A 12,922-nucleotide genomic window follows, 5' to 3' on the forward strand; every position below is an offset into this window, starting at 1 on the left:
TAGCAGGTCTGGGACAAGGATCCTTGACTTGGAGCGAGTCAGGTAACCCGGTGGGGGGGGGGGGAGTCCAGATTCTAGAGCAGGGGAAAGGAGAGGGGAGGGATCCAGAATGGATGGAGGGGTAAGGGATACAGAGAGGAGGGATGAAGGGAGAGGGCAGGTCGCTGGGGTAGGGGACTGAGACGGACCTGTATTAATCTTAACTTGAGTAGATGCAGTAAAAGAGGAACTATAAGGAGGAGAGAAATTTTGAGAGGAAGAGGGGACCGAAGAGCTCTTACCCAGAATACCTGAAGCCTCGGCAGCTGCCCTTGCCCTGGTGAGCGAAGGAGAGGGAGGTCGATACTGTGGTTTTACCCGCTTCTTCGAGGCCTCTTTGGAAAGAGATCCTTGGACTGCTTCAGAGCGGGCATGAGTCTCTGCGTCTCCTGGGGGAGGGGTTGCTCCTTTGCTGGATGGTTCCTTGTTGGCATTTCCTTGTCTGTCTCCCTTGCCTTGGCCTTAGAGATAAGAGGGCAGTCTCAATAAATATGGCCAACCTTATGGCACCTTCTACAATGGAAGGGCACCCCTTCATAATCCAATATCTGTGTTCTTGAAATATTTCTCCATTGAAGAGTAATGTGCTCCTATAGACCCTCCCTGGTGTTCAGATGCACCAAAATCTTGCATATTCCATCATGCCAGTGGAAAGAAAGGCTTTGTCATGGTCTAAGTAAGTGCTGAAGGTGTTTCCAATGCAACGAAATACATCCTCGGACTAGAACTAAAGTGGAAGACCTGGTAATCTCACCCAAAGAGGGCCTGCTCCCAGATGTTCACTCTCTGGATCAATGAGTGGGTTCCACCTTCTGAACAAGACAGGAGCCTGTTCAATGTGCCACACAGATGAGAGGACCCAGTTAGTGTTCTTAGTTTAAGCAAATCGGAGTGCAAACCAACCCTTAACAAAGGTTTGAACGAAAGGGAGGTTAGCTAGATGATGGCCCCAGACTTCAGCCACCCATTGCTTCAGCCTGGCCTCTGTGTAATTTCTTCCCCAGACTCTGCCGACTATAACCCTATCTGCAGTCCCCATGGATTCCCCCAACTGGATGTCCTCTCCCAAACAGAGGATTGATTCTTTAACCTTTGTTCTAACGCACCTTTGCTTCTTATTAGGATAGTGCCTTATCTCAAAATGGCCTTGAGGGGACCCTCTCGAAGGATGGGCAGAGGGAGGGCTAGGGTTTGCGGGCTCTGAGGAGTACCCCACTGGGAAAGCTCCGGAAATCAGCGAAATCAAGGTAAAGCTACCTGAAGGGGGGCCGAGGTCAATATGGCTGTTGGGGTCCCTGCTGAAAGACCTGGGTGAGCCGATGGGAGAATATTTGAGCTAGCAGAAGGCGAGTAAGAAGCACAGCCTAAGGATGATCCGGTCAGAGTGATTCCTTCAGAGCTGAAAACTAGGGTTTGGGCTGGCGGTGGCTCATAAACAGATGAAAAAGGTGGCCATAAGGAGGAGAGCACTGGGTGGGTAGCTATCGAGCTTGAAGGGCCAGAAAAAGAGGGCATCATTTCTAATTCATCCGATAGCTCGTTGGAAAATCGATGCAGGATCGATGGGGTTGAACAAGGAGTTGTCTAGATGGGGGTGCCCTCCAAAGGATCCTCCGAATAATCTACTAAGTCCTCCATAACTGCTCCGACAAACTTGTGCCAGCTGGAGTCTCAAAAGAAGCTATAACCATCGCTGTTGAGGATGGGAAGTAGGTGGAAAGAACAAAAGAGGGAGCTTTGGGGAGTGCCTACCCTTGACAGAGAATGGCGAAAGGGAAAAATGGGGATGGCTGTATGGGAAACAAGAATGGCCCACAGTCAGTACAGAATCTAGGTCACGGGGGCAGAAAGACTGTCAAAAACTTCAGGTCACCAGCTTCAGAGAAAACCTAACCCTTGTCCGGTCGCTTACATCTTCTCCTCCGTGCCATATTCATCCCTTTGCCCCCTTTTTATTTATTTTTATTTTTATTTTTATTTTTATTATTTATTTTATTTATTTTTATTTTTATTTTTATTTTTTATTTTTATTTTTATTTTTTATTTTATTTTTTATTATTATTATTATATTTTTTTTTTTTCTAGTTCGGTTTTGGAATTAGCTTCAGATAGGAGAAGGGAACAAAGAGGAGAAAGAAAGCAAGCAAGGAAAGAAAAGGAATGAAATGATCAAGCGACTTCAACGAGAATATTTGTAGGTAACATATTGCATGTCTGATTTCCTAGTTGGTTTTGACATGCATGGTATGTGCATGTTGGTATAGCCATTTTCGGATAGCCATGGTGTGATGGGATTGTTCTCGGTTTGAGCTTTGGATTTCCAGATGGTTTTGGAATCCAAGGTGTGGTGGTCTTAGGAAAATTCCCAAATTCCTAGGAATCTCTTGACTGGTAATGGCGGGATACATGGTAAAGCTTGAGGGTGGAGACATGAAAATTCCTCAAGGATGGTGAAGAAATTCTGAGGCATCCAAGATCGGTTCAGTTTTGTGATCTTGACACTGATTTAGGTGTGATCATGGTATGGAGAGGGTGGAGGTGGTTTAACCTCTAGATTCCCTTGGTTTTCTTTGGATTGGTTATCCCATGAGATCCCACATTCATGCTTAGAATATGGCACGAGAGTGATTGGATGAAAGAAAGAATTGGTTTATCCAATCTATGGTCAGGTGGAACAAGGAAGTCCAGAATCCAGTCAGTATTTGCCTATGTTTAATAAAAGTTAAGTTTCTCTTGCTTTGGATAAGGAAATATATTGGTTATTATGTGGCTTTAATGGTTGATCCATTATTGTTATTTATATGGTTATATGCTGGTTATAAGCATGGTTATACGAATGCTCCTAGTCATGGCTCTATTCATGTTTTTACTTGTAACTGAATAAATAATGAATGAAAGACCTAATTGATGATATGACAACTAATGTGAGAAGGTAGAGACCCTTCTTGTTAAACCTCAATTAAGTTTTCAGTCCCTTATGTTCAGACTTGCATTCATGACCTGTAGGTTGCATATCTACCAAGTGTTTGACAAAATGTCAATCCCAGTTGGGGATGGTTAGGTCAAGTCCTGGTTCCAGTTTTGGTTTGTAAGCATTGTCTTCATGTCTTTTATGAGTTTTGGAAGTTTCATGGATTTCTGGGTAGAGGCTTAGCCCCAACCCTAGAAAGTAACCTTAATTTCCATAGTCCCTGGCACAAAATGACCACAGTCACACTGATGTAGGCCTATGGGAGTGACTGGGAACCCATAGTCACATGGAGGCCTTGGCAAGGGAGCAACTGGGGCTCAAGGTTAGGGAAAAAGTGAGTTGTCTTAGGGGTTGGACACTTGGAGGGGTTGGGTTACTCCTGGAGGTCTTGTGGCACTTGAGGGAAGCCAATAAGGTCTTCAGTTATCAACTCCATTTCCTTAAGGGCATCTAGGAGGTTGAGTCATATCATAGTGACCCTCAACTCATGTTTACCCTGGGTAAGCCGGTGAAAGTGGGTAAATGTGGGAGGAGGCATTACAGGGTGGTATTAGAGTGGGTTGCACTCTCTTTGGGTCATATATGATACCACAAGGTGGTATCAGAGCATGGTTTCACTCTTTGGATAAGTCTGATGTTGTTAAGTTTATGTTTGTCATGCACAAGATCAGGGTATACAATTGGTATGATCATGCATGATGTTGTTGTGATGTTATGTTATTACACGTATATGCTTATGATTATACATGTACATGCTAATGTGGACTGATCTTGCATATGAGATAAGCCTCCCCTAAACATCAGTCAGGTATGGATTTGATTTTGGTATCTATTTGATTTATCTGATATGGTATCCTTCCAGGAAGAAGAGAATTCAAGATGACAAGCAAAATGGTAGACTATAATTCCCGTGACTCTCCCTACAGATCAACTGGGAAGCAAGGAGAAGAGTAATCTCTTGGTATAGCAGATACATTGAGGAGATTTAGGGCAAATATTAGAAGTTGCAAAGCAGACAATGACATGTTGGTTGAGGCTCAGGAAAGACTTGCAATGGCTCAGGAGAAGCAAGTAGAGGTTAATGCAACAATCATTCAGAGCTTGTTAGAGTTGCAAAGATAGGGACAACTGAGGGTCAGTCAAGAGAAGGAATAGAAAATTAATGGAGCCTATGGTAACATGTTTCGATATGGATATAGGTTGGATAGAGGGGACGCATTTAGAGCTGGGAGATCACTGGATACACCTGATAGGAGGATTGACATGTATGGGCATCATTCTAGTTCCTCATCCAGGAGACATCGTTATAGTCATCATTGACATCATCCTTATAGGAGGAGGGAGTGTTTGGCTGAGGTGTTCAAGAAGGTGAATCCTCCTACATTTGATGGAGAGATGAAGAAGGCAGAATATGCAGAGGCATGGTTGCTTGGAATGAAGAAGTTCTTCAGATTGCATAGCTACTCAGAAAACATGAAAGCTAAGGTAACCACTTTTAGTCTTAAATGGAAGGCATATATTTGGTGGGAAGATGCGAAGAATGTCAAAGGTATTCAGGAAGAATACTTGACTTGGGATGAGTTTGAGAAAATATTCAAGAAGAAGTACTTATCAGAGAGGTACTATGATGATAGAGCTAAGGAGTTTTATGAGATACATATGGGTTCTATGAAAGATGATGAGTACACTAGAAGATTCTTGGAGCTGTTGAGGTATGTGCCATATCTCATGGAGGAGAAGGCTAAGATTCAGAGATTAATCAATGGATTTCCATCAACATATAGAGATCGGATTGAGCTCGATGAGCCTAGATCATTAGAGGAAGCCATTCGTAAATTGAAGCATTTTTATGAGCAGTCAAAGTGAAAAGCTGAGTGTAAGCGTGAATAGGAAGGAAATGAGAAAGTCAAAGGAAAATGGCCACCGAAGCAGGAAAACCTAAAGATGCAGATGAGAAAGAAAATGTTTCTCCTTACAAGAAATTCAACACAGTTGAGAAGGGACATGTGTCGCAGCCTGGAGATCAGCATATTAGAGGTGATAATAGAGCACCGTTGAAGTTTTGTATATGTGGCAAAGATCATCGTAAGAAGGATTTTCCATTGTACCAGGGAGGTAGGCATAATATCTATAGTGCTCAGGAGGCACAGATAGTTGGGGATGTTGGTCATAGTATTCCTTGGATTTATGCGACTGTGGACACTAGGCAGGCAGATCACTAGGCATATATCATTGAGATGGATGATAAGCTTTGTGACTAAGTTATTTCTATTTTGATTGATCCAAGATCTAATTATAGTTATGACTAATCCTGACCTAGTGGATAAGTGTGGCTTGAGAAAAGAAGTAAATGCAGAGTCTTGGTTGGTGCAGTTGGCTACAAGTACGAAGAAGAGATTTCATCATTGGGTAAGAGCTTGTGCATTGGAATTGAATGGTATGCCTACAACAACACATTTTAATGTACTTCCATTGGGATCATATAGTATGCTTTTGGGTATGGATTGATTATATCTTCACATGACCAAAGTAGATTTCTATGACAAGGATATTGAGTGCTTGGATGACAATGGAGAGAAGAGAATCTTGCAGGGGAAGAAGAAGCCTACATCAGTGAGGATGGTCACGACTATGCAAGTTAAGCGCAGTTGTAGGAAAGGGTGTGTGATGTTTGTAGTTCATATTTGCAGTGAAAAGGGTAAGGATGTTGACGATGTAGAAATATTCAAGAGGTACCCTGTATTGCAGCAATTTTAGGATGTGTTTCCAGCAGAGATTCCAGAGTTGCCTCTGCACATGGAAGTATACTTTTCTATTGATTTGGTACCAGGGGTAGCACCAACATCAAAGACACCTTATAGGATGAGCACTCCAAAATTAGTAGAGTTAAAGTTGCAGTTGAAGGATATGCTTGATAAGGGATACATTAGACCAAGTGTATCGCCTTGGGGTGCACCAATATTGTTCATGAAGAAGAATGATGGTACTCTTATATTGTGCATTGATAATAGGTAGCTAAACAAGGCGACGATCAAGAGAATGTACCCATTATCGAGGATTGATGACTTGTTTGATCAGTTAAAGGGAGCAACAATTTTCTCAAAGATTGATCTATGATCAGGATATCATCAGGTACACATCAAAGAAGAGGACATCTACAAGAATGCCTTCAGGACCAGGTATGGGCATTATGAGTTTGTTGTAGTTCCATTCGGTTTGACTAATGCTCCAACTACTTTTATGTGTTTGATGAATAGTGTGTTGCATCCTTATCTGGACAAGTTTGTTATTGTATTCATTGATGACATCTTGATATATTCTAAGAATGAGGAAGAGCATGCTGAGCATTTGGAAACAATGTTGATATTTCTAAGAGAGCATCAGTTGTATGCTAAAATTAGCAAGTGTAGTTTATTTTAGACAAAAGTACCCTACTTGGGACATGTTGTTTCCAAGAAGGGCATAGCAGTAGATCTAAAGAAGATAAAGGTTATCATGGAATGGGCTGCTCCTAGAAATGTGGAGGAAGTCAGGTCATTCATGGGATTAGCAGGTTACTACATGAGGTTCATCAGAAAATTCTCATGCATTTCATATCCTATTACATCATTGCAGAGGAAAGGTAAGAAGTTTGAATGGACATGGGGTGTGCAGTTATTTTTGAGCAGTTGAATCAGTTGTTGACAAATGCTCAAGTGTTAAAGATTGTAGATTTAGACAAAGAGTTTGTAGTGTGTAAAGATGCTTGCAAGAGAGGATTTGGTGGAGAGGGACAAGTGATTTGCTATGAGTCTAGGAAAATGAATGAGCATGAGAAAAACTACATGACTCATGATCTTGAGTTGGCATCTATTATTTATGCCTTGAAGATGTGGAGACATTATCTTCTTGGCAGGAGGTTTGTGTTGATGAGTGATCACAGTGGGTTGAGATATTTGTTTTACCAACTGATATGAATGCAAGGCAAGCCATATGGTTGGCCACTCTTAGCGAGTTTGACTTTGAGATTAGGTACATTGAGTGAAAGGAGAACAGGGTTGTGGATGCTCTTAGCAAGAAAGTGCAGTTGAACGATGTTGCAGCAGTGAGCTCATATGGGACAAATTTACAGGATCAAATCTTACAAGCAGGATAGCAGGATGACAAGTATAGGGAGCTTATGCATAGGTTACAATAGGGTACAGGTGATCAGGATGTGGATTATCATCTTACAACAGATGGCTTGGTGAGATTTAGGGACAGGATCTATGTGCCAGATGATAGTGAACTCAAGAAGCTTATCTTGAGGGAGTTTCATGTAAAACCATATTTAGGTCACCCAGGATATTTGAAGACATTGACAATAGTTAAGAAGTTCTTCTATGAGTCGAATTTGAAAAAGGAAGTGGAAAAGATTGTGGTGAGATGTTTGAATTTTCAGTAGGTCAAAGAAAAGTGTAAGCATCCAGGTGGATTGCTTCAACCTATTCCAATTCCAGAGTGGAAATGGGAGGTCATTTTCATGGATTTCATTACAGGTCTTCTGAGGACATCGAGATAGCATGATTCTATGTTGAGCAAGGTAGCTCACTTTATTTCAGTGAAGACTACTTATTTAGCTAGTGAGGTAGCATAGGTCTTCATCAGGGAGATCACGAGACTACATGGTATTCTGAAGAAGATTATGTTGGACATGGATGCCAAGTTCACTTACAATTTTCAAAAGGAGCTTTTTGTAGGATTGGGGATAGAGTTAGCCTTCAACACAACTTATCATCCAGAGAGAGATGGAAATATAGAGAGGGTCAACAGGATATTGGAGGATATGTTGAGGATATATGTCATGCATCAACAAAGGAGATTGGAGGAGTACTTTACATTGGTTGTGTTTTCATACAAAAACAATTATCAGGAGCCATTGAGGATGATTCTGTTTGAGGCATTGTATGGGCAGAGTTGTAATAATCTCATCAGCTGGAGTGATCTAGTGAATAGGGTACTTATTGGTCCAGACATGTTGGCAGGCATGGAATAGGAAATGCATGTTATAAAGAAGAATCTAAAGGCAACACAAGACAAGAAGAAAAGTTATGTATACCAACAAAGGGAATTTAAGGAGTTTCAGGTTGGGGAGCATGTGTATTTTTACATCAATCCCAAGAAGAGATTATTGAGGATTGGATCATGTGCCAATTTGGAACCATGATATTGCGGGCCTTTTGAGATCCTTGAGAGGATTGGACCAGTTGCCTACATAATTTCACTACCTCCAACAATGAAAGTCCATGATGTTTTTCATGTTTTGTTGCTTAAAAAATACGTAAAGGATGTTGATCATGTTATTGATCGGTATGTATTTTAGGTTGAGAAAGAAAGAGAATTCCATCTGGAACCCCAATACATATTGCAGTGGAAACATATCGTGCTCTGGAACATAACACTCGAGCAGGTTAAAGTGCAGTGGAATCACTTTGGGCTCGATGAAGCTACATGGGAGATGGCCGATCAGATGGAGGCTATGCATGATTCATTATTTTGCAGTGAAGGAAAATGAGTCTTAGTATTTTTACATATTTATGTATGGTTTCTATTGTAAATACTGTAATGAGATAAGTTATAAAGCTCAAATAAGTGGCCTGGTTGCTATTGTTGGGTACCAAATTGGGTCATATTTCTCACCATTTCCACTACCCTTTTTGACCTTTTTGCACTCATTTACCTATGTTGTTATGTTAAAATTACAAGGTAAATTCCCCCTTACTTGTCCAATTGGTATATTTTAATTAATGAAGTAAAAATGCACAGAGTCTATCTATTTGTGGTACTAAATGATGTGTTTGACCACAACATGAGAATAGGAACCCTCACTTCAATGTATTGCAACGGATCTAGTAACGATCGGCCAGAAGGAGGTCGCGCAGCTCGGGGAACAGGCTCCCTGAACTATTCTTAGGCCTTCTTGCTATCTCAGACATCTGATGCTGATACCGTTCCAACCGATGTACATCTTTGTATCTGTAGTTACTATGTTTCCGGGAGATCTGTTAATCTCCCTCGCTGTGTATAAATTGTAGGTTGTTCCTATGAATGGGGGTTCACCCATCAGTATTGTAAACATCTGTTACAGAGTAATAAAAGATCATCTATTTTGCTGTTCTAGTTCTTTTAGTGGCTAACGCAGCCCTAATCAGAGAGTTGGGCCCGCTCTTCTAATCAGGTGTTGTGTCTTTGTGTGTGTGTGATTTATCAGTTTATGTTTGTTGTTACAGTTCTTTACTTTTATGATTATTTTTGCAGTTTTTAATTTTTTAATCTTACAGTTATGTTTTGAATCTTAGACCATGAGCCCTTGGTTGGAAAGGATTACGCATTTTCCCTTTCATATACCTTTCACGTTGCCTTGAAAGGATACACACCCAAATTGATAAAATTAATGTCGGAACAAGGTGGATAAATCACCCCTACCTGGACACCAACATTTTGGTGCCATTGCAGGGGATATGACTATACAACAGATGCCCAGAAGTTGAAGATTTTCCCTTCCACTCTAAAAGGGATGGCTCTGCGATGGTTTATGGGCCTTGGAGGAAAATCCATTTCCACATGGGAGGATATGCAGACGGCTTTCCTGGAGAAATATCAGGATTACTGTAAATCCCAGAACATTAAGGAGCAACTCTTCAAGTTCAAACAGAAAGAAGATGAAAGCTTGGAAGATTGTGTGGATAGGTTCAACTACACCTTACAGAGGTCAGGTCATTCTGACCTGGATAAGGAAATATTAAAGATTATCCTCCTTCGATCCCTTCGAGAAGACTCGATGGAACTGTTGAACATTGTGCGAAAGGGAGATATCTCCAAGGAGAATTTCGAAGATATCTGCAAACTATGTATTCAGTGCTCAAGGGGGCTTGCGAGAAACAAGTAGGGGATCCATTCAGTAAAGGGATCTGGCGGGGGTGTTACAAAAGTAGAAATCGGAAATTTGGTAGACAACCTGAGAACAGATATCCTCAGTACCCTATTAGCAACTAGAGCTAGACAGGACTATGGTAGTATTTTGTCCAAAGTGCAGAAAGAAGCACCTGAAGAGGGAATGTCCACTGAATTCCTTAGAGGAATGTGTGATCTGTGAGATCAATCATGTGACAAGCTCATGCCCTTCCTTACCAGGCTTGAAAGCAGTATTCCAAGGAATAAGGGAGGACAAGGAGCAGCTATACCTCATGGGATATAGGAAGCCATGGCAGCCTCAACCACCAATGGGAAATCAAGGTATGTACCTGGATCCATCTCAATATTTTAACAACTGTAATATGAATCCTCAGACCATGCCTTATCCTCCTTTGTGGCCGCATTACCATTACCCACCTTGGCAATAGTGGAATCCCCAAGCCAATACGATCTCTTCGTGGGCTCCAACCTGGTGAGGGTCCGCTCCTGGTCAGTTTCCTCAGCAGATGCCACTGCAAATGCCACAACAGATGCCCCAGCAGTAGCTCCAACTGCCCTCCAATGTGTCTCTTGGTAACCAACCTGCCCGTCCTCAGCTCCCAATGTAGCCTAACCCTAACCCCAACAACAAGGGAGCTCATCAAGCTGATGTTCTTAACCTGCCTTCATATAGTATCTCCACTACAGAGTTGTATGAAATGAATCTGCGATCAGGTCGGACAGTTAACGTCCAACCTCCTCCAGTTATCATTGAACAGCTTGATAGTGAAGGTAAGGAGACAGAGCCGATTAGTAAAGAGCCAAAGCGAACCAATAGAACCCAGATGCCTCCTGTCAAGCAGCATCAATCTGAACCACCTTACCTAGAGAGATTAATCATGAGTAAACCAAGTCCTCAATCTGAATTTGATTTATTAGGAGAATTGCAGAACTTATTTGTTAAAATTCCCTTATTACAAGCAATGAAAGATGTGCCAATCTATGCAAAGAATCTTAGGGAATATTGTTCAAAGAAACCTGCCAAGAAAATTAAAGTTCCCCTCACTATACATGTCATGGGAAAGTTGTTGGATTTTATGATGGGAAAATCAATGCCAGTGAAATATGGAGATCCGGCCCCAATATTGATAGTACAGATTAATGGGCTAGAGATTCCAAATGTGTTGGTAGACCTGGAGCTGCCATCAATGTCATCACCACTGAAACTATGCATGTGTTAGGATTTCGTAATTTAAAGCATACACCTACAGTACTGGAATTAGTAGATCGATCTACAGTCAAACATGTAGGAAAGTTGGAATATGTGACAATTTCAGTGGATTCATGGCATTACCCCATAGATTTCCTGGTATTACATACACAATCTTTAGTGGGCGGTCATCCCCTAATTTTGGGTAGGCCATGGCTGGCCACTGCAGACGCTTACATTGGGTGCCGCTCAGGGAATATGGTCATTTCTAATGGGCATAACACTAAGAATTTAGTGTTACATCCACCTAAAAAACCGAATTCACCTATAAAACCAGTAGGCAGTAAGAAGGCTATATCTGCGGTGGAGGATGGAACGAAACATGAAGAAGTAAGACCTGTCCTTACTATCGACAGGCCTTGCAATTGAAAATGGAATCAGAAGATTGTTATAGACATTTGTGGGCACTACAACCCCAATCAAACATGTCCATAAACCAAGGGCTCCTAAGTCCCTAAAAGTGTTGTTCCATACCCTAAAAGAACAAGGTCGGCTGATTACGTCATCTCCCAGGAGTTCTCCATGAAAAACTGCTCAGAACTAGTCAAAACTGGACCATCTCACCTGCTCCATGGTCAAAGTGCGATGCATCCCACCTAATGCACAGGGGAGGTGTGATGCATACTGAAAATCTCTTCTATGGGGTGCGATGGGTGAGAGTGGACAAATGGCAGAGACAGTTTATGAGGTGGATGATCATGGATTCTTCTAGAAACTTCTCCTATGACACTTGCCTCTCTGAATTTTCCTAGGGATGAGTAAGAGATCATCAATCTCCAATTGGAATCAAGAACTATTAGAGAGATGACACTAATCAGAATCCCAGAAGTTGACTCACCCCCCTGCAATCATCTATATATGGATCCCTCATCCCAGAGATCCAGAGGCTGGAATTTTGTATCTTGTAAGGAAGTGCTATTGGTTTCTTGTTGGAATATCATAGTGTTGGGTGATCTAAGATTTTCATGAGGTGAAAGAAGGGCTTTCATGCTGGAGGGTGACGCTGGGTGAGAACAATTGGTTGTAATCCTCTTTACTTATTCTTGATATTAATAAAGCTATTCAAGTTTTCCTCCACATTCTTGTATGTTTGATGATATATGCATTTGTGTGGTCAATATACATCTGGTCCTATATTGTTTATGGTTGTAGATCTCTGTTCTTCGATAGTATTATGCTGCTTTGATTCCACAGGTGCTCTTTGAAGCTGGGTAGATGAAGGAGAAGCGGCAAGGATCTGTCAGAAGGGAGAGGAACCAACCAAGGAACCAAGCTCAAGACTGAGGTTGGTGTCCTTCATTCCACTCTCATCTACTTCTCATAAAGGAAAACGAAAGTAGTTTTAATTTGTTTGTTCTAAGATAGCTACCAGTCTTAGTGGGACTAGCAGCTCCGAGTGGACACTAGATTTCCCGATAACAAAATGGCGACTCCACTGGGGAATGAATAGATTGTTTGTTTGTCTATATTTGTTTGTTTTATAAACTTACAGATGGAGCCTGAAGTCAAGCCAGCTAGCCTTCAAACTGCATTTGCTATGCAAGTGCAAAGTAGATCAATGCTGCTTCAGTCTATCTTCGGGTTTTTTTTATAAACTGAACAATTGATTTGCAAACCTTCTAATTGCCCTAGTGGTGGCTCTAGTAACCTCATTAGATCAGCCCGTGTGATTTCTATTTGTTGTACATCATTTGCTTGGCCTAAATCCCTGAACTGAGCTGAAAATTGTG

Source organism: Pinus tabuliformis, chromosome 5_2 (assembly GCF_031772625.1).
Source record: "Pinus tabuliformis cultivar Carrire ecotype Pingquan chromosome 5_2, CPIR1, whole genome shotgun sequence".
NCBI lineage: Eukaryota > Viridiplantae > Streptophyta > Pinopsida > Pinales > Pinaceae > Pinus > Pinus tabuliformis.